The sequence below is a fragment of the Papaver somniferum genome, chromosome 8, assembly GCF_003573695.1.
Source record: "Papaver somniferum cultivar HN1 chromosome 8, ASM357369v1, whole genome shotgun sequence".
Classification (NCBI taxonomy): Eukaryota; Viridiplantae; Streptophyta; class Magnoliopsida; order Ranunculales; family Papaveraceae; genus Papaver; species Papaver somniferum.
In genome coordinates, this window is record NC_039365.1 from 9,916,428 (window position 1) to 9,935,343 (window position 18,916).

The following is an 18,916-nucleotide window of genomic DNA, read 5'->3' on the forward strand; positions in this document are numbered from 1 at the left end:
ATTGAAACATTTATTCGGCGCAAAACTAATACAACCATACAAGCCGATCCTAGGCACATGCAAAAATTATGAAATTCAAACAACATTTATTCGGCACAAAACTAATACAACCATACAAGCCGATACTAAGCACATACAAAAATTCTGAAATTCAAACAACATTTATTCGGCACAAAACTAATATTACCATACAAGTCGATCCTACGCACATGCAAAATTTCTGAAATTCACAAAACATATTCGGCACAAAACTAACACCATCGAATAAGCCGATTCTAAATATAAGTCTCTGTGTCACTAAGTTCGGCTCAAAACGGATTTCAGATCTACGCCGAGCCGTTCATATGCACTTTCAGGGTTCAGTTCCAAGAACATCTCGGCGTACATCTAACATTTGTTTTACGCCGAACCATGCCCTGTAACCGCCGCAAAACACATGATTTTGACGAATTAAATCGACCAAAACAATCAAAAACATCAAATATGAGATGGGTTTGTAGAACTAACCTTCTTATTCTCATTTCCGGAGTTGGTTCTTCTTCAATCTCTTCTTCCGGTTGATTTTGTGGTTGATTTTGAGTTTGTTCTTCACTCTCTAAATCTTCTTCTTCATCAATAGGTTGTTCAATCGATCGATTTGAACGAGATACTTCCTTACGACGACCCATTATATAGATGAGTTTAATCGTCGATTAAAGTTTCACGAATCGACAATTAAATTTCCGCGATGAAAAAAAAAGAAAGGGAAGGGTGAATGAGTTCGGCTGTGGAGAGGAAGAAGAAGAAGGTGAATGAAACTGATTTTAGGTGTAGTTGATTATAGGTTTTGTATTAGCGTTAGTGATAGATTAGTAGTAATTTAAAGGATTTAAGGGCATATAGGTAATTGAACCACCCCATAGGGTATCCCTTATAAGGTCACCCAAGTTAGGACTAGTGCTTTGTATGCCTAAGAAGATTTTGGTATGCCTAAAATCTGGGTACCATGGTTTTCTGTTTTGTTTTGTTTTGTTTTGAGGGGATCATTCTCCCGATTTTACTAAGCCATTATGAAGTAAAATACTATGTTAATAAGTAATTATTAATGATTAAGTTTGTTGATCAAGATAATAAATTATGTTAATAAGTATTAGTGTAAGATAATTAAAATTAGGAATCATCTGAAAGAGAAGGAGGATAAAAGGAGTTTTTGCAAATTCTTTTTTTTTGAAACTAGGTTTTGAGATTCTTGTATTCAAAATGAGAGATTTGAAAGTCAATTCGGAAGAATGCAAATGTCCAATCTTCATAACAATCTGGTAATGAATGACTTGGTGAATATTAAAACTTTTAAAGGGTAAACCGGAAAAATATTTATAGGTTCGAATAGAAAAACAGAAATATAGATAGCCGAACATCCTCTTTAATGGTGTGTGGATTAGGTTCGGCTTGGGAAACTCAATAACAGCTAGCTAAATCCCTATTTTGTGTTTAACAGAGTTATGTTCAGCAATGTCGAGACCACCATGTTTCTATCCGAACCTAAGATAAAACCAAAACATCCATTTAAAGAAAGGTTGACTAGGAAACTAGCTAGAAGGTTCGACTAAGAAATTTGAAATTCATCTAGGAAATTAAAAGTTCGGATAGAAATTTTTTGTTCGAAATAGCCGAACTTACATTTACAGAAAGATAGGCTAGGAATCTTTTTCCCCAAAATAGCCGATATGTTCTTTATATTCATCAGGTTCAACTAGTTCGATTAGAGCTTTTTCACAAAATAACTAGCCGAACTTCTCTCACCAACTTCAATTTTTATAATTACTACTCAATTTATCAACCCCAAGTATATAAAGAACACATGGGTTAATCAGATACCTTGTAATATAAAAATTTTTAAAATCCTGATTCAAAACGATTATAAAAGGGAAAGAGAGAACAAGAGGAAAAGAAAATATTTTAAAATGAAAACAAGTTAGTAATTTTTTTTGTAATTTTATGTTTATGAATTACAGTTTTAGTTAGATATTAAGTTTAGGTTATTACTTTTGAATTAGCTTCACGTTAATAAGTAATGGGTAGCTGCCTAGGTCATTTACCATAACTAGGACACCCATTAGCTCATCAAAATTGATGACTATGCAAATCATGGTCCCCATAAAAATGAGTGGTACCCAAAAATATCGTTCTAATGTTAAATACGTTGCTCGCCACTCATTTTGAGCCACAATGATAGATTTTGGGTCATGAAACATATATATTGAACTGCAAATGTGGGTTAAGTTAAGATATTGTGTCACCATGAAAATTCTAGACCACGAGATCCATTTAAGGGCACTTGGAAAATTCTGAATTGCGAGGATCTATCGGGTCACGAACAAAATTTTGAACGGAAAATGGGTCATTTGTCCAAATATTTTTAAAACATGGTTCTAATGGACGAGTAAAATAAGTATGGGAGAAATGGACACAAAAAAAGAAGAAACAAGAACTGGATTCATCGTGGCTTAAACTTAAAAAAGAGCGAGGATGAAACTGGATGCATCCTGATGTAAATTAAAAATAAGAAAAAGTATTTGAAAATAGGTAGCATGAAACTGTTTACATCCTGAGAATTTTTACATTCTCGTCCATTTAAGCATTATCAAATTTTACGTGTCTTTTTCATCCAGGAATTGTCGTTATTGGGTTAATTGACCAATTTTGTGAATTTGAATTTTGAATTCACATCATTTCATTTTGGTAGACCTAAGCAAAGTTCTTCTCTAATTTTTGTTGATACTTGTAAAGTATGTCCCATTAACTGATCTAGTTCCATGTCCTTCTTCATATGAGGAGTTGCTTGATTCAGATCTGAAGGACTGCTTTGCTAAGAAACTTGCTAATGATGCTATCAAGTTGGGAGGTATTAGATTTGGAAATGGTTTAATCAAATGGATGGATTGTTTTTCTGCTATGGGTCTATCTGAAAGTTAAATATCTCGCTAATTGAAACTGTCTTGATGCTAATTACAACAAACTTAGTCTTTTATGACTGATGTTAGTAGTCTTTTATGTTGGTGTTGGTGCAATGAAGGTGGTGGTAGTATAAATGGCAGCAACAAACCTTATGTTGATGTTAGTAGTGTTCTTACTTAGTGATATATGACTGATATGCTAATGTTGATAGGGTTCTTGCTCAGAGTAATGTGTTTGTTGTTGGTTTTTATGATTCTTTGTTTTTACATCTACTTGCTTGTTCTTAATGTTTTTTGTGCTAGCTTTGAGGGGTACTTAAAAAAAGTTTTGCGTTAAGATAACTTGTGCAAGTTGCCTCCATATATGGAGACAACTTTATACCTCCATATAATAGAGAACTATGGAGTTGAGAGTGATGGCTAGTACAGTTACAGATGAGATGACGGATGGAGTTGTTTGTGCTGTGTTGATGTTGACTGGAATGATGATGCCATGGTGGTTAGAAAGAATAATATAAGCAGACAGTGAAGAAGATGGTTGTGCTACTGGTGCTTTTTCTTTGAAGTTAAGAGAATAGATGAATGCTTTGGAAGTTGAGAAGGAACTGAATACGTATCCAGGCAGTGAAGAGCAAAATAAGGAGTTGTTGCTGCTTGTGTGTTTCTGATTGTGTTTGGGTAAGGGCATGGAAGTGACTGCAACAGTTTGGCTCATGTTGAGCAGCAAAAATGGAGGATGTGGTGGTGTCTGGTGGTGGTTTAAATTGTTGGTTGAGCACTGATGGCGTGGTGAATATGTGAGTCTGCTTACTGGGTTTGCAATTGAAGATGTGCTAATGCAGTAAAGAGATGTGAAGTGGGAGATGCTGGTATGTGATTTTGATGTGTTGATATGTATTTATTGACGAATCTGTGGTGCAATAGTAGCACAACTGACTATATGTCGGAAGATGTGTGTTCGAATCACACTAGGTTCTAGTTACCTCCATATATGAAGACAACTTTGTGCTAGTTGCCTCCACTTTTGAAGACAACTTGAGCTAGTTGCCTCAGATTCGGAGACAACTTGACTTAGTTGGATCCATATGTTTTAGCAACTTGTTCCTTTATCCTATTTTATTAGAGACAACTTGTGCTAGTTGCCTCCATTTTCGAAAACAACTTGAGCTAGTTGCCCCGGATTTGGAGACAACTTCAGCAAGTTTACTCCCCATGGTGGTGATGGTGGAGATGGCAGCGGCAGTGGTTGCTAGTGGTGGTGGAGGTTGGAGGTGGTGGTGCATATGAGGAAAGTGGTGGTGGTTAGAGGTGGTCGACAGTGGTGGTGGTTGGATGCGGTGGTGGCTGGTGGTCGGCAGTGGTGGTGGTTGGCGGTGGCGGCGAAGGTGATGGTGGTGGTTGGCGGTAGCGGCGGTAGTTGTCAGTGGTGGTGGTGTACTGTGGTGGTTGGCGGCGGCAGGCGGTGTTTATCAGTGGTGGTGGTGCACGACGGCGGTGGTGGACAGTGGCGGCGGTTGTTGGCGGTGGTGGATAATGGTGGTGGACGGTGGCGATGGTGGACAGTGGTGGTGGTGTTCAGTGGTGGTGGACAGCGGTGGTGGACAGTAGAGGCAGTATTTTTTTTATGTTTTTTTTTTTGAATTGTAGTTTGTGGTAGTGGTTTGTATATACACTATACAAAAAAGGGTATTTTAGTAATGTAGTAAGCTTAGGGGTATAATTTAAATTGGTAGGAGTGTATTTCAATAGACCTCATATTAGGGGTATATAGGTAATGTTCCTCCGTCACAAATCAAAAGATGAGTCACAATGAGGTATATCATAGGGCACTATTTAAATTTGGAGTTACAAGGCATACTTTGAAGTGGAATATAAATTTGATGTCTCAGCGATTTTGAACCACGAGGTCATTTCGAGTTACAAAGCAAGTTTTAACAAACGGGGCAAGTACAAGGTTACGTTAGGGATTCTGGTTAAAATTCATGTTTGAGATCACAATGTCGATTTGAGGTCATTTTTCGTTTTGTCCAATTAACAAATTTCAATTTATTCAAACCAAAATACTGATAACATGATCGTTTATAAAAATAAAAAAAAACATCAAATTACAAGATACAAATGAAGATATTAATGGTATAATCCAAAACCGATTCCGGTCCTTTATTCTGATTTTTTTTTTCTTCTTTAGTAAGAGATACTCCTAAAAAGAAAGAAGTATTTTTCCCAAAATCTTGTAAATCCAAACGAACCCAAATGCCCTAAATCACTTGGATTGAATATGGATTCAAAGCAATACCGTGTTGAATAGTCGATGTTCTTGAATCGAGAATAGAAAGTCACGAAACGACGATCAAAGTTTGAATAAATCGCCCTCAAAGGGTAAAGAATCTCCCACAAATGACGAAGAAAAATCGCTCTAAATAGTGAAACAAAATGTCAAAATACACTAAACCAAAAACAAACTAGTCATATTTACTTAAAACTTAAAAAGAAAAAGATCTTGCTCAAATCTTTTCTAAAACGGACCAAAACAAAAGTTTAAACGGAGGCTAGTTTTTTTACCTGGCATTTTTAGGGGGAGGGGGAGGACCCCGAAACAATTGGGGGCGATCTTTTTATTCTCAACCCATAGACAAGGTTATGGGATTTCCTAAATGTTCGGAGAATACCTAAACGCCCTTATATAATCAGTAGTTATTATAGTGGTAATAACAACCGATTATTAATTTGTTTAAAAATGGGGTACTGCAATAATCAGTAGGTAAACAACATAACATAACTATCGATTGTTAAAGTAGAAAACTCGAATTTCATCTGTTTTGCAAATTGAATTTGGGGCTACTAATAATTGGAGGTTCATGGTGGCCTCAATAAATCCTGATTGTTATAATCGGAACATTGGATAACTTTGTATCCTTCCGATTATATGAGTTCCAAAATTCGGCTACACAAGGATTATGGTAGTCTCTTTCCCTCAAAACCTATGGATTTTGGCAAAGATTGAATCTGGGGAAACTTTTAATTGGTAGATAGACAAGTTATTATATTCCGATTATAGGAATTTCAAAATCCAATAAACGAAGGATTTTAGCAAAAACAAAATTTGGGCAACTAATAATCAGAAGTTGATGGTGGAATCCATAAACTTCCGATTATTACAATCGGAACATTGAGTTTGTTGTCTTCCGATTATATAATATTTATGTGCTGATCTGTCTTATATTGCATACACTCATGTTACACCTCGCCTCAACGGCTACTTTTTCGAAAAATAGATCCGTTGTATCTCTAAATTATATAAGGAGGGTATCCTCTTCCCCTATATGCAACACAAATACATTTTAACTCTCTCCAACATCAAAGAAATCATCTTCAAGATAATGGCCCAGCCATTCATTAATCCTACGGAGCTAACGATATAAGAAAATTTATCTTTATGTAGGCGCTATGTTCAATTCTATCCGAGACAAGGAGGAGAATGTAGGCAATGAGGTGTAATGAGTATGAGTTATTTGGGGAGAATTCACGAAAAATTCTTCACCGACAGCGGTAACCCAAATAATCGTCACTCCGCTGATCATTTCTGCAGAGTTGGTTCAATAAATGGACACGTTGAAAAATTCGTCCATTTAACTTATCTTGTGAATCAATATCGATTGAGGGGTGAAACCAATGATGAGGTTATAACCCGATATCTTGGGGAATGACAGAGATCGAAAATATCAAGCTTCCTTTACGAAGCTCATTTTAAAATCCTTAAGGCGATGGAGAAATTTAATCCGTTTAGGGCTCGTCCAAGACGTCCACGGCGCTAATCACAATTCATTGTAACATAATTGTGGAAGTTAAATCAATAGATTTTCAATCCGTTTATGATTGTAAAATTATTATGGTTTGTAGATGATCTCTTTATGATTTTCAAATTATTTATAACAATCAGAAGTTTGTATTCTTTATCTAACTACCGATTATACTCCAGCGGCTATTTCTTTCGAAATAAACTAGTCGTGCCTCGAAAACCACACACAATCAGTGAATAATACATATTGATAATCCTCCAATTATAGGTGTTGAATGAAACTGAGAACTCTGTTGACAAAACTGCATATAATCGGTAATACATAACAATACATAGCTTCCGATTATGTGTAATCGGTTATTATTGTTCGATCCTTGTCTACCGATTATATGTAATCATTGTACGTAATTTCAGTACACTCTTGTAAAAGTACGCATCAACGATCATATTTTCAAAAAAAAAGAGACGTTCAGGCTCTCATCTATATAAGGAGGGTAAACTCTTTTTATTTATGCAGCAAACAAAACATATATAGCGTCATGTATTCTACAAATTGATTTTCCATCGTCTACTCTTTTTAATTCATTCTATATCTCAACTTACAAGCATGGAAACCTTTGACGCAGCTGAAGATTTGGTCATTGTCAAAATATGGTACCATGAAACAAGACGTGAAGATGTCATAGCCGGAAGGTCAACACCCGAAATCTTTTGGGGGAGGATGTATAGCCAATTTGTGCGAGAGTATAGAAATCCAAAGCAAAGATCACTCCAACAAGTTCATGATCGTTTCCGACTTATCAAAGAAGGGGTAAATGGTTACATAACTATACAAAAGAGGATCTTTAACACTAGCCACTTAAGCTTGTCGATCCAACAATTTTTAAGTATTTGCATACTTCTTTTACATTAGACCGGGTGCCTAATCTTTCTTACTAAAACGAACTTAGAATTTTTTTGTATTTGTTTATGTAGGAGACAGTCGCAAAAAGAAACTACTTAGTGGAAAAGGGTGAAGAATTCACATATGATGGAAGTTATGAATTCCTGAAGTCTGTGGCTACAATATAAAGATTGATTGTTCCAATTGGAAGTTAGTATCTTATGTTATGTACCGATTCTGGGAAATTTTCTAGCTTTTCTTGTCAGATTTGGATACAATTGTAAGATATTAGTTTAAATTATCTATCGATTCTGGGAATATTTTGCTTCTTTTTGTCAGAGTTTGGTTAAAATCGGAAGTTATTGTATTCTTTTGTCTACTGATTCAGGGAAAATTTTGCAAATTTTTTGTCAGAGTTTGGTAACAATCGGAAGTTAGTTTAATATATTCTCTACCGATTATGGGAACATCTCAAAAAAAATTGTCAGAAGATTATGAATCGAAAGTTAATTTTGAAAGGTTAATAATCAATTATAAGAGTGGTTGACTCTGTTTACAAAAGCTTGTACAATCGGTTGATATATTAATAAGGGATATTTTGACTTTGGGTCACATAAAAGTGATCAGAGTTGCGTTTGGGTCACTGAAATTTTTTAATTAGAGTTTGAGTCACTGGACTCTGGTTGACCATCTTGACTGTTAATTAATTATTGAAATGACTAATTTAATATCAGATTTAATTTTATTTACCAACCCAGCCATTGTTATTTCTGTTAGGCACGTGTTTAATGGAGAAGCCTTCATCAATTAAGGGTCGAGATTTAGAAAAATTTCTCAGAAAGATTCAAGCTTTCTTGTTCTTCATTTCCAGCACCACTCACCCGCACCATGACCTATTTCACACTCCAACTATCATTGATCTCATAAAGTCCATCATTTTTCATTAATCTCAATATCTGTTAACTCGTCTAATTGTCGATTTTCAGATGACATTAACGATACATAACGAAAAAAGCTTATCTTCACCACCACCACTGCCAATCCCTTCATGACAAAAGTTATTGACCTACTTCATCAAAACAGTAACTAGGTATATCTTCCAATATGAAAAGTTGGTTGTTGGTTGAAAGTTGGTTGTTTTAAGGGATATTTTGACTCTGGGTCACATAAAAGTGACCAGAATTGTGTTTGGGTCATAAGAAAATTTTAATTAGAGTTTGGGTCATAAGACTTAAGTTGACCGTCTTGACTATTAGGAATTTCTTTTTCTTTAATTTCTTTTTTTTTCTTACTTAACACCGTCTGTGGCTCCGTGATGACGTGTCCGACATGTGTGGAATCTGGACCAGTTTGACTAAATTATACTTGAATGGTTAAATCTAATTTTGACCGATCAAATTAAGCTATCTTCTTCACCATCGCTCCACTAACGGCCTAATAACTCTGCCGCCACCATCCAAAAACTCCATCACCACCTTTGAAAAAAAAAACAAAATAGTAAATAAGTGTGTTAGTTACACAACAAAGTCACCTAAATTATCTTCTCAAGCGACCTCTAAAATCCATTTTTCAATCTTAAATGTAAGTTAATTTTTGCCCTAATTATTTGTTTCAATTTTGAATCATGTTTTGAAATATGGGTTTTGTTTAGATGGGTTTGGTTTGTATTATGAAATTATGATTGATGGTCTGTTTTTGGTTTGTGTGGTGGTGGGATGGAGGAGGGCGCTGCTGATTTGGGAATGAGTTCTGGTGGTGGTTGTGGATTAAAATCCATTAAAACAAGGGATATTTTGACTTTGGGTCACATAAAAATGACCAGAGTTGCGTTTGGGTCACTGGAAAATTTTAATTAGAATTTGGGTCACAGGACTCTGGTTGACCATCTTGACTGTTAATTAATTCGACCACCTCGGCTTGACTTATTTGAGGATGCTCTGTAGAGACCTTTGGTCTCACTTGTCGTGCGGTTGGTCCACTTTGATACTTTCTTGGACGACCTCTTTTCTTAGGTTCCGCCTCATCTTCAAATTCGGCTTCCGTATACTCGTGCTTAGAAGGGTCTTTTTTTAGACAAATGCTCCTTCAACTCTTTTCTTCCTACCCTTCCCCTTTTGCTTAATAGGTTCATCAACCTCCCTTAAACAAGGGTCAAAGGCTTCCTCCAAATGGTGCATCAATATTTGCTTTTTGGCGCCATTTGATATAGCGTAACGCTCGGCTATTCGTGCACACAATTCCGACTCCAAGAACGACGGACCATCAATTACCGGGGTGCTTGGAGTGAAATATAATTGATTCCAAAATGGAAGAATATCATTGATGTCAATCACTTAAACATACATACCCAATTTATGGCGACACGGGAGTCCAATACCTATCATATCCTTGCAAACACAAACCGTATTCTCGTCATCGTAATCTCTATAAAACTTCAATTGTTCCATCATGTGATTTATTGCCCATCTTGAAACTTTATGAACAATGCCCCTTAGAATAAATCTTTCTTTATCATGTTCCATAGGGAATTTATGTGCACTAAATTTCATACAACCCCTAATATTTATCATGATTGGTGTATTCATGGATTGCTTCTTGGATAGACACAACTCCATTTTGACTACCGAGTAGTATTTTGTTTAATCGGCCATGAGACCCCTCCACAATGCTTTTCGCCTCTTTCTTGAAGTTATGATATTCATATGTCCATGCAAACACAAACCTCTCCTTATGCGGCGCCAATCATTGTTTTTTTACAATACTCAACGAGTTTTGGGTAGTTTGTACCATATTCCTCCTCAAATTTCTTCAAGTTATCTTCATAAATTTCCTCATTCATCGACCAAACGATCTTATCCCATGCTTTCATGAAAATTTAACAAATTATTCCATCCTCCTTCCACTTTTTTTCAAATAACCTTTTCTCTTCCTCCCGTTCTTCCACGGTCAATTTACTAATGCGCTCATCCTCTTCCTTCGACCTCTTGGTACCCTTCCTTGGTTTTTTAGCTTGTAAATGATGATGAAAATTGGATTTAAGGTTGCATTGAATGTTCCACGTGCATTGCAAGTTTTGGGCTTCCGGAACACTTCCTCTATTGCATTCATTAAGGCTTGATCGTTATCCGTTACAATAACCCTTGGAAAATTATCGCTGTTATTAGTGGACCTTAATGTCTCCAACATCCAAATGAAACTCACATTGTTCTCATGATCCATTAAACCCCATGCAATCATAAACATGTTTTTGTCCGAAGTGTGGCAAGCAATATTCAACAACGGCGTGTTATATTTATTTGTCTTATAAGTAGCATCTATCAACAAAATTTGATGAAAGCATTGAGCCAATTGGATCATTCCGGGATGTGCCAAGAAAATACATACCACTTTACCATCCTTTTCTTCCGTTCTCAACGTGTAGTCGTGCAACTCCGCTAACCACTCCGATTGTTGCATGAGCATTCTACCATCCCATTCCGTCCTTTTGATCGTAGCTAGGGACGACTGAATTGTAGACAAAGAAGACAAGTTGTTGGGGTCATCCGCCTGAATTTTACTTAAGATCGCACTCTCTTTAGAAATACGCATAGACCTCACCGTCTCCATTTCATTTGGTTTTAACTTTGCAACCATCACATGTCCAATAAGAGTATCCGGATCATCGTGGTTGTGACAACCATTAGCAACTTTAAACATTTTCTACTGTTTACCTTCCCTACCGCCGGGCTTATAAAAGACAACCTTAAATGGACATCCAATCTTCTTTGTATGGGTTCGGAAATTCCTCCTCTCCGAAATCCTTACATACTTATGATTTTTCCCTCGTGACTCTTTTTCTCCCCACCTCTCTCACAGATCATTTCAAATCGAATGGGCTTCACGCAACGGTTCTGAACTACCGCACACATCTTCTCTTTTGCCTTGTTAATAAGCCATTCCTTTGCCTCCGGCTTACTTCCAAATGACTAAATGTGCATACAAAAAAATAAACCTCGTAGGCATAAGCATTTAACATACATTATTTGAAGAAAATAAAAGAGTAGTCATGAGTATACCATATCGTTTGCATAGTGTAGGAAGGTATCGGGCCTCAAATAATAATCGTCATCAACCGCTACAATAGCCTGCGTACGAAAACAACAAGTTAGGAAATAATAATCGGACACACTAGATGGTAACCTTCTACCGATTTCTTAAGAATCATAAGTCAAATACTAATATAGACTATCGATTATATAGTTGGAAAATTCTATGGTTCCTGGACAACAAAAGGTGAATAATTGGAGGCATTGTTATTTTCTGAACTTCCGATTACGCTAAAATCGGCAGTTAAATTATTTTATCAACTGCCGATTATAAAATCTGAAGAATTACAAAACTTTCAGTTTTGGAGGATGTAGAATTTGGGACGACAACCAAAATCGGAGGTTCGAAAATTTTTGTAATCTACCGATTTTAAAATATAAAATAAACCAATTATTATAAGTTTGGAGAAAATTCATATTCGAGGCGATTTTAAGAATCGTAGTAACGTAAATTTGCAAAACTACCGATTATGAAAAATTAAAATTTCAATTTGGGTTTTTTTCATAATCGGAAGTATTCTACGCACACGATACTACCGATTGTAGATATTTGAGGTTTCAGTAACTTATAATCGGTAGATATGGTACTCCTTATCTACCGATTCTGGGTAGTTCGTGGCTTTCAATGCATGCAGAAATCGAATTTTCTCTTTTAAAATCGCATATAAACGCACATAACATGGGTATTAGAGTTTCTTAACACAATACCTGTATGTTTGATCCATCATGAACTTCGATTTCGTGTGATTATTCATTTTCTTTTCCATTAAATCGTCCTCTAGGGTTTCCTCTCCACAAAAGTTTGGATCATTCAACAAAAACCCCAAATCGTCTTCTCTAAACGGTAGTGAACCTAATAGCATCACACGCTATTTTCCTACGACAGGAATCTCGACTTTAACTTGCCACACATTGCAAAGTGCTACATGTTTTCCATGAAAACACTCGAGACATCAAAACATGTTACAAACTGGGGGATACTCATCAGGGTATTGGTCTGGCGGTTTACAGCGTGCGGCGTGCAATACGCCCGTTACAAGAAAGTGTCATAAAGCGAGGCGGTTAGTAATGGAAAGAAGTAATGGTGAAACGTATCCTTCATTATGGAAACATCAATTCCAGGCGTTACCGGTTACTCTTTTCTTCCACCACTCCACCGTTTCCACTTCCTACGAGACTAGGGTATGTTTTGTTGCGACTTGTATAAATAGGTCTCACCTATTTTCCACCAAACAACAAGTTTTGGTCGGCAACAATACAGTATCTAGAAATCACCAAGTAGCTTTCCTTTCTGCTAGACAGTTCTAATTTCAGACACCGCATACGAAAGAACGAATCCTGACGAGCAACAAAAAACAGAAGAGGGTCGATACCTCTTTTCATGCAGACAGAGTTTCTAGAGTTCGAACAGAATAAGGATTTATTCTTGCTCCATGAATGGTAATAGATGACTGGGCGCACCACACTCATGCTCCATGACCGAACCAGCAGCGCGACAGCACGAGGAACACCAGCCGCTCAACCTACAACACTCCTTGGTCAAGCTAGCGTCAATGCTCCGAGCGCCAAACATCAACAGCTTGTGGCCGAAGTTGCAGCACCATCATCAGCGCTCCATGGCCAAAGTTGCAGCGTCATCTCCACTTTTCCACGTAACTGAAGCCAGTCGTCATCCCTCAGCGGAACTGAAGCCAGTTTCCACCATTCCGCGGACTGAAGCCAGTCGTCATCCCTCAGCGGAACTGAAGCCAGTTGCCATACTTTCGCGGAACTGAAGCCAACAATCATTTCACGGAACTGAAGCCACTTTCCACCATTCCGCGGACTGAAGCCAGTTTCCACCATTCCGCGGATTGAAGCCAAATTCCACCATTTCATGGACTGAAGACAGATTCCACCATTCCACGGACTGAAGACAATTTCCACCATTCCACGGACTAAATCCAAAGCAGCGCCATCTCCCCGCTCCACGGCCAAGATGACACCAACGACTCCACGTCCAAGCTGACGCCAATAGATCCACGTCCAAGCCAGCAGCGCCACGGCCAAGCCAAGCCAGGCCAAGCTAGCAGTGCCACGTCCAGGCCAAGCCAAGCCAACAGCTCCGCGTCCCAAGCCGAGCAAACGGCTCCACGCCAAGCCGACTCCAATGGCTCCATGTCCAAGCCAACGCCAATAGCTCCACATCCAAACGGACACCAATAGGGCCACGGCCAAGCCGACGCCAATAGTCCGCGTCCTAGCCAGCAGCCATCTCTGCCGCTCCGCGTCCTAGCCAGCAGTGCCATGGGCCATTCCTTAGCCAGCCAAAGCAGCACCATCCACCTTTCCATAGCCATCCAGAGCACCGTTTTGCGGACCAAATTGCAATGCCACCTCTGCCAACCAGTATCCAAAGATGCAACACTGATGCCAACATCCCATGGCCAAGCCGAATTTACGCGAAGCCGCCAATGCAAGAGTCACAGATTCTCCTTACCTCCTGAAAAAGGTTCGCCAAATCTTCCTGAAAATCTCTTCATGACTTGCCGTTTCGATTTTATCCTTGTATGTCACCATCTCATGCTTACCTCGCAACAACGCCGTTGTTCCGAGATAAGAGGGGGACTTAATTTTGATGGTGGTTTTTAGCTTAGAGTTAAAATTGTAAAACCTTGCATCTAATGTGACGTCACTCGGTAAGAAAACGGAGCCATGAGTGCCAACCTCTCAACTTGCACATTTATTGAGTCGTTAAATATGTCTACGTGAAATTTACCCAGAATCGCAGATGCAACAACCATCCCAAACACTCTGTAAATTTCGTCACCTCGCGAATACAAGACTCACTGAGTACTTTTCATGTGCTATGTTCTCCGGCAGAACTATCCTTAATATCGGTATGACATGACGGATTTATGTTCATTCGCAGCAGAGTAGAATGGACCTCCAAGTACCAAAAAGTTAAGGATATTGCACAAAATGCTCAGACGGAAAGCACACTGCATTCTGTAAAATAAGGATTTCTTGTGTGGCAGCATACAAAATCCAATCAATTACTGTGATAACTCACAAAAACTCATAAACCTGACTAATTTGCAGAATTTATGGTTTTTGCGCCCTGCGCAGCATATTAGACCTCGTTGGTCGAAATTACGCTTAAAGCAACTATGCAACTGATCCAAAATCAGAAAAAATGGAGCCATAGAGTAGGAGCAAAGGCACGGCTATGAAACAGGCCAGCCGACGCCGCTTGGACACTCCCCCGTGATACCTAACCGTCCTTATTCCCTATCGACCAATCAAGTCGCATTAAACCCACCACGCGCGCTAAAAGAGTAGCCACGCGCATGCTTGGATGGCTCCCTACTTTCATTGACCGATCAGGTCAGTCCAAACCTTCCGCAGCCTCGAAAGAGGTGGAAATCGTGTCAAAAGGTTTCCCTACTAAGTCGGTTTCCCAAACATGCCAGACGCGCATACCAGGCGCACATGCCAATCATCATGCCAAACATTCCAAGAAGCATGCCAAACTCGCCAAACGCGCATGCCAGGCGCACATGCCGAACAACATTCCAAACCCACCAAACGCGCATGCCAGGCGCACATGCCTAGCAGCATGCCAAACTCGCCAAACGCGCATGCTAGGCGCACATGCCAATTGGCATGCCTAACTTTCCAAGCAGCATTCCAAACTCGCCAAACACGCATGCCAGGCGCACATTCCAATCGGCATGCCTAACTTGCCAAACGCGCATGCCAGGCGCACATGCCAAACGACATGCCATATATGCTAATTAGGGTTTCGGCATGCTAAACCCTAATTTAGGCAAAGTTTCCAGGCGCCGACAGAAGGTAGCCATAATCAACGGCTATCCTTCCTCATGAGATGCAATCTCATGCATCCAAGTTCGCCACCAAGCTGACAGACTTGTGGCAACTTTCAGGCGACCAGTCGCCTAAAACTAATGGCCATGGCTACGCCAGGCGCCACTTGTACCATCGTGCCACTGCCATGCACGATCCATGCCAGCCATGCCGCATTTCTACTGGCGTGCACCAAAAACGCCACTGCGCCATCTTCAGGCGCCAACATAAGGTAGCCATAATAACCGGCTTCCCTTCCACCTGAGATGAAATCTCAGCCATCCAAGTTCGCCACCGAGTTGGCAGGCTCGTGGAAAGTTTCAGGCGACTATCCAAGACAAGCCTAATAGCATCACATGCTTTTTTCCTATCACAGGACTCTCGACTTTAAATTGCCACACGTAGCAGCGTGCTACATGTTTTCCACGAACACACTCGACACATCAAAACATGTCACAAACTGGGGATACTCATCAGGATATTGGTCTTGTGGTTTACAGCGTGCGGCGTGCAATACGACCATTACAAGAAAGTGTCATAAAGCGAGGCGGTTAGTAATGGCAAGAAGTAATGGTGAAACGCATCCTTCATTATGGAAACATCAATTCCAGGCATTACCCGTTACTCTTTTCCTCCACCACTCAACCGTTTCCACTTCCTACGAGACCAGGGTACGTTTTGTTGCGACTTGTATAAATAAGTCTCACCTATTTTCCACCGAAAAACAAGTTTTGGTCGGCAACAATACAATATCTAGAAATCACCTGGTAGCTTTCCTTTCTGCTAGCCAGTTCTACTTTCAGACACCAGTCATAAACAACCTAGACTCTTTTCTCATCCACACACGCAATATTACCAAAATCAGCAGAAACGATTTTCACCCACAAACAGTAGAGAAGTATCGAAGTAATTTACTGAGGTACCTTCGAAGTATTGAAGTATCGAAGTAATTTACTGAGGTACCCTCGAAGTATAAAAGTGTCGAAGTAATTTGCTGAGGTATCCTCGAAGTATAGAAGTATCGAAGTAATTTACTAAGGTACCCTCGAAGTATAGAATTATCGAAGTATAAGATTCTGATGCTAATATTATCACACAAATATGCGTATGTTTGTATATATACATGTGTGTATGCATGTGTGTATGTATGTATGCATGTACGTACCTATGTACGTACGTATGCATGTATGTATGTATGTATGAAGGCCACTCCTTCGTTAAGTGAAAGCTGAGACTAGGGTAGTGGTTTTCACCCTTTTAAAAGCGGAGCCTTCGCTCGCTGCTAAGGTATTTTTGCTAACTTTAGGCTATCCGTCATTCGTTCAAGATATAACGGGGCCAAAGGGTACCCCCTCTTAGCATGCAACTAAGTTTTAGCTGAGTTTGAGCTTATTGATTAGGCGTATATTATTTACCTTTTAGTTTTTCTTTTGGATAAGGTGACTCTAAGATTTCTTTTTACTTTCCTGGTATGGAGTTGTCTCCTGGTGTACCTTCGTTTTTGTAACTTCACTCCTTTGCCATGGAAGTATACCTTTTAGGACCTTTATAGTTGGTTAAGCTTTTCGCCATATTGTTGTACCTGCATAAATAAAGACATACATACGCCATTTGGTATTTTTCACCTTTTGGTAATGTGTGTTATAGCATTTTGCTTGTTTTGTTGTACAATATTTACGTGCGTGACATAATATGTCAAGTTTGTTGCACAATCAAGCCATCGCTCGGTGCTAAGGTATGATTAAACTTTGGTGGAACATTCATCGTCCTACCTAAGTATCCTTTGGCCAGAAGGTACTGTGGTGGCAAAGGTTCCTACGTGGGAAATAGTTTTCCTGTAACCCCACGCGTTCAACGCGAAGACTGCATTACTTCAACAAGGTATCTCTATAGGGGATATTTTACTTTTTCTTACCGCCTCATGAAGGGATCTATTGCCCCGAAGATCCGAGTATTGACATATGCGTAGCTATGTCTTGCTGTGCCTCATCGTCAATTCTGACGGTGGGTGTCATTTCTAACCCTTCGTTTTTGTCGCCAATTCTGACGGTGAGTGTCAGTTCTAATCCTTTGTTTTTGCATGTTTGTTTTATTTCACACGCATTAAAATCTATATTCCAAATCCAAGATACAAGAATAGATAAATCTGTCTCCCACAGAAATACCTACAATTTTTTGTTCCTTCTTTTGATAAATCAAGGTGAACAGGAACCAATTGATATACCAGACTTATATTCCCGAAGAACAGCCTAGAAATATCAATCACATCACAATAATCTTAATTGACTAGCGAAATAAGATATCGTGGAATCATAAACGATGAGACGAAGATGTTTGTGACTACTTTTCTATCTTGCCTATCAGAGAAATTAATCTCAAGTCAATCTTATGATTGCACTCAATCACGATACAAACAACAATATCAGATCATGCAACTATAAATAAAATAGTTAGGTCTAGATGCACAATCCCAATGAAGTCTTTAAGTCGTTAACCTACAGGGTCTCAAGAGAAACCTAAGGTTAAAGGAGAATCGACTCTAGCTAACACAACTAGTATCACACATGAGGTGTGGGGATTAGGTTTCCCAGTTGCTAGAGTTCTCCTTTATATAGATTTCAAATCAGGGTTTGCAGTCAATGTTAGCTTAGTAACAAAGCATTCAATATTCACCGTTATATGTAAACCTGATTAGATTCAAGATAATATTTTTCAACCGTTAGATCGAATCTTAGCTTGTCATACACAACTGAAATGTAACTTCATTTAGGTTTGAGTAACCGTACCTAAACGTGTACACCTAGTTGGTTCAACAATAGTTAACCAATGATTAGCCATATGAGTACTTTCATATCAACCTTATTCATCTTCACCATAACTAGTCCAAATGACTCAAATGAACTAGTTTGAGAGTTGTTCAATTGCTTATATCTCATAAAAGTATACAAGACACAATTGAAGCAAAATCGGTTTGATTCACATGAATCGATTCATGAAAATTATAGCCACGGTTTGAAACTTGCATTTCTTATTATATAAATGTTTGAGTTCATGAACAAACCGATTTTAGAAAGTAACCTACTTAAGTATGCGTACGGGTATGTGTACTTAAGTAACCAGATTTGAGTTTTTTTTTGGTTTCCAAACTCAGCAGAAATTCACGGACATGAACTTCTAGCCAGTATGTGTACGGGTACGCATACTTAGGTAACCGGATTGAGTTGGTTTTGATTTCCAAACTCAGCTAGAAATTCAGGGACGTGAACTTTCCGCCAGTATGCATATGAGTACGCATACTTTACCCATTTTCCATCAATTCCCGGTTTTGGATTTATACACTAATGTGTGAACAAACTATATATGCTTA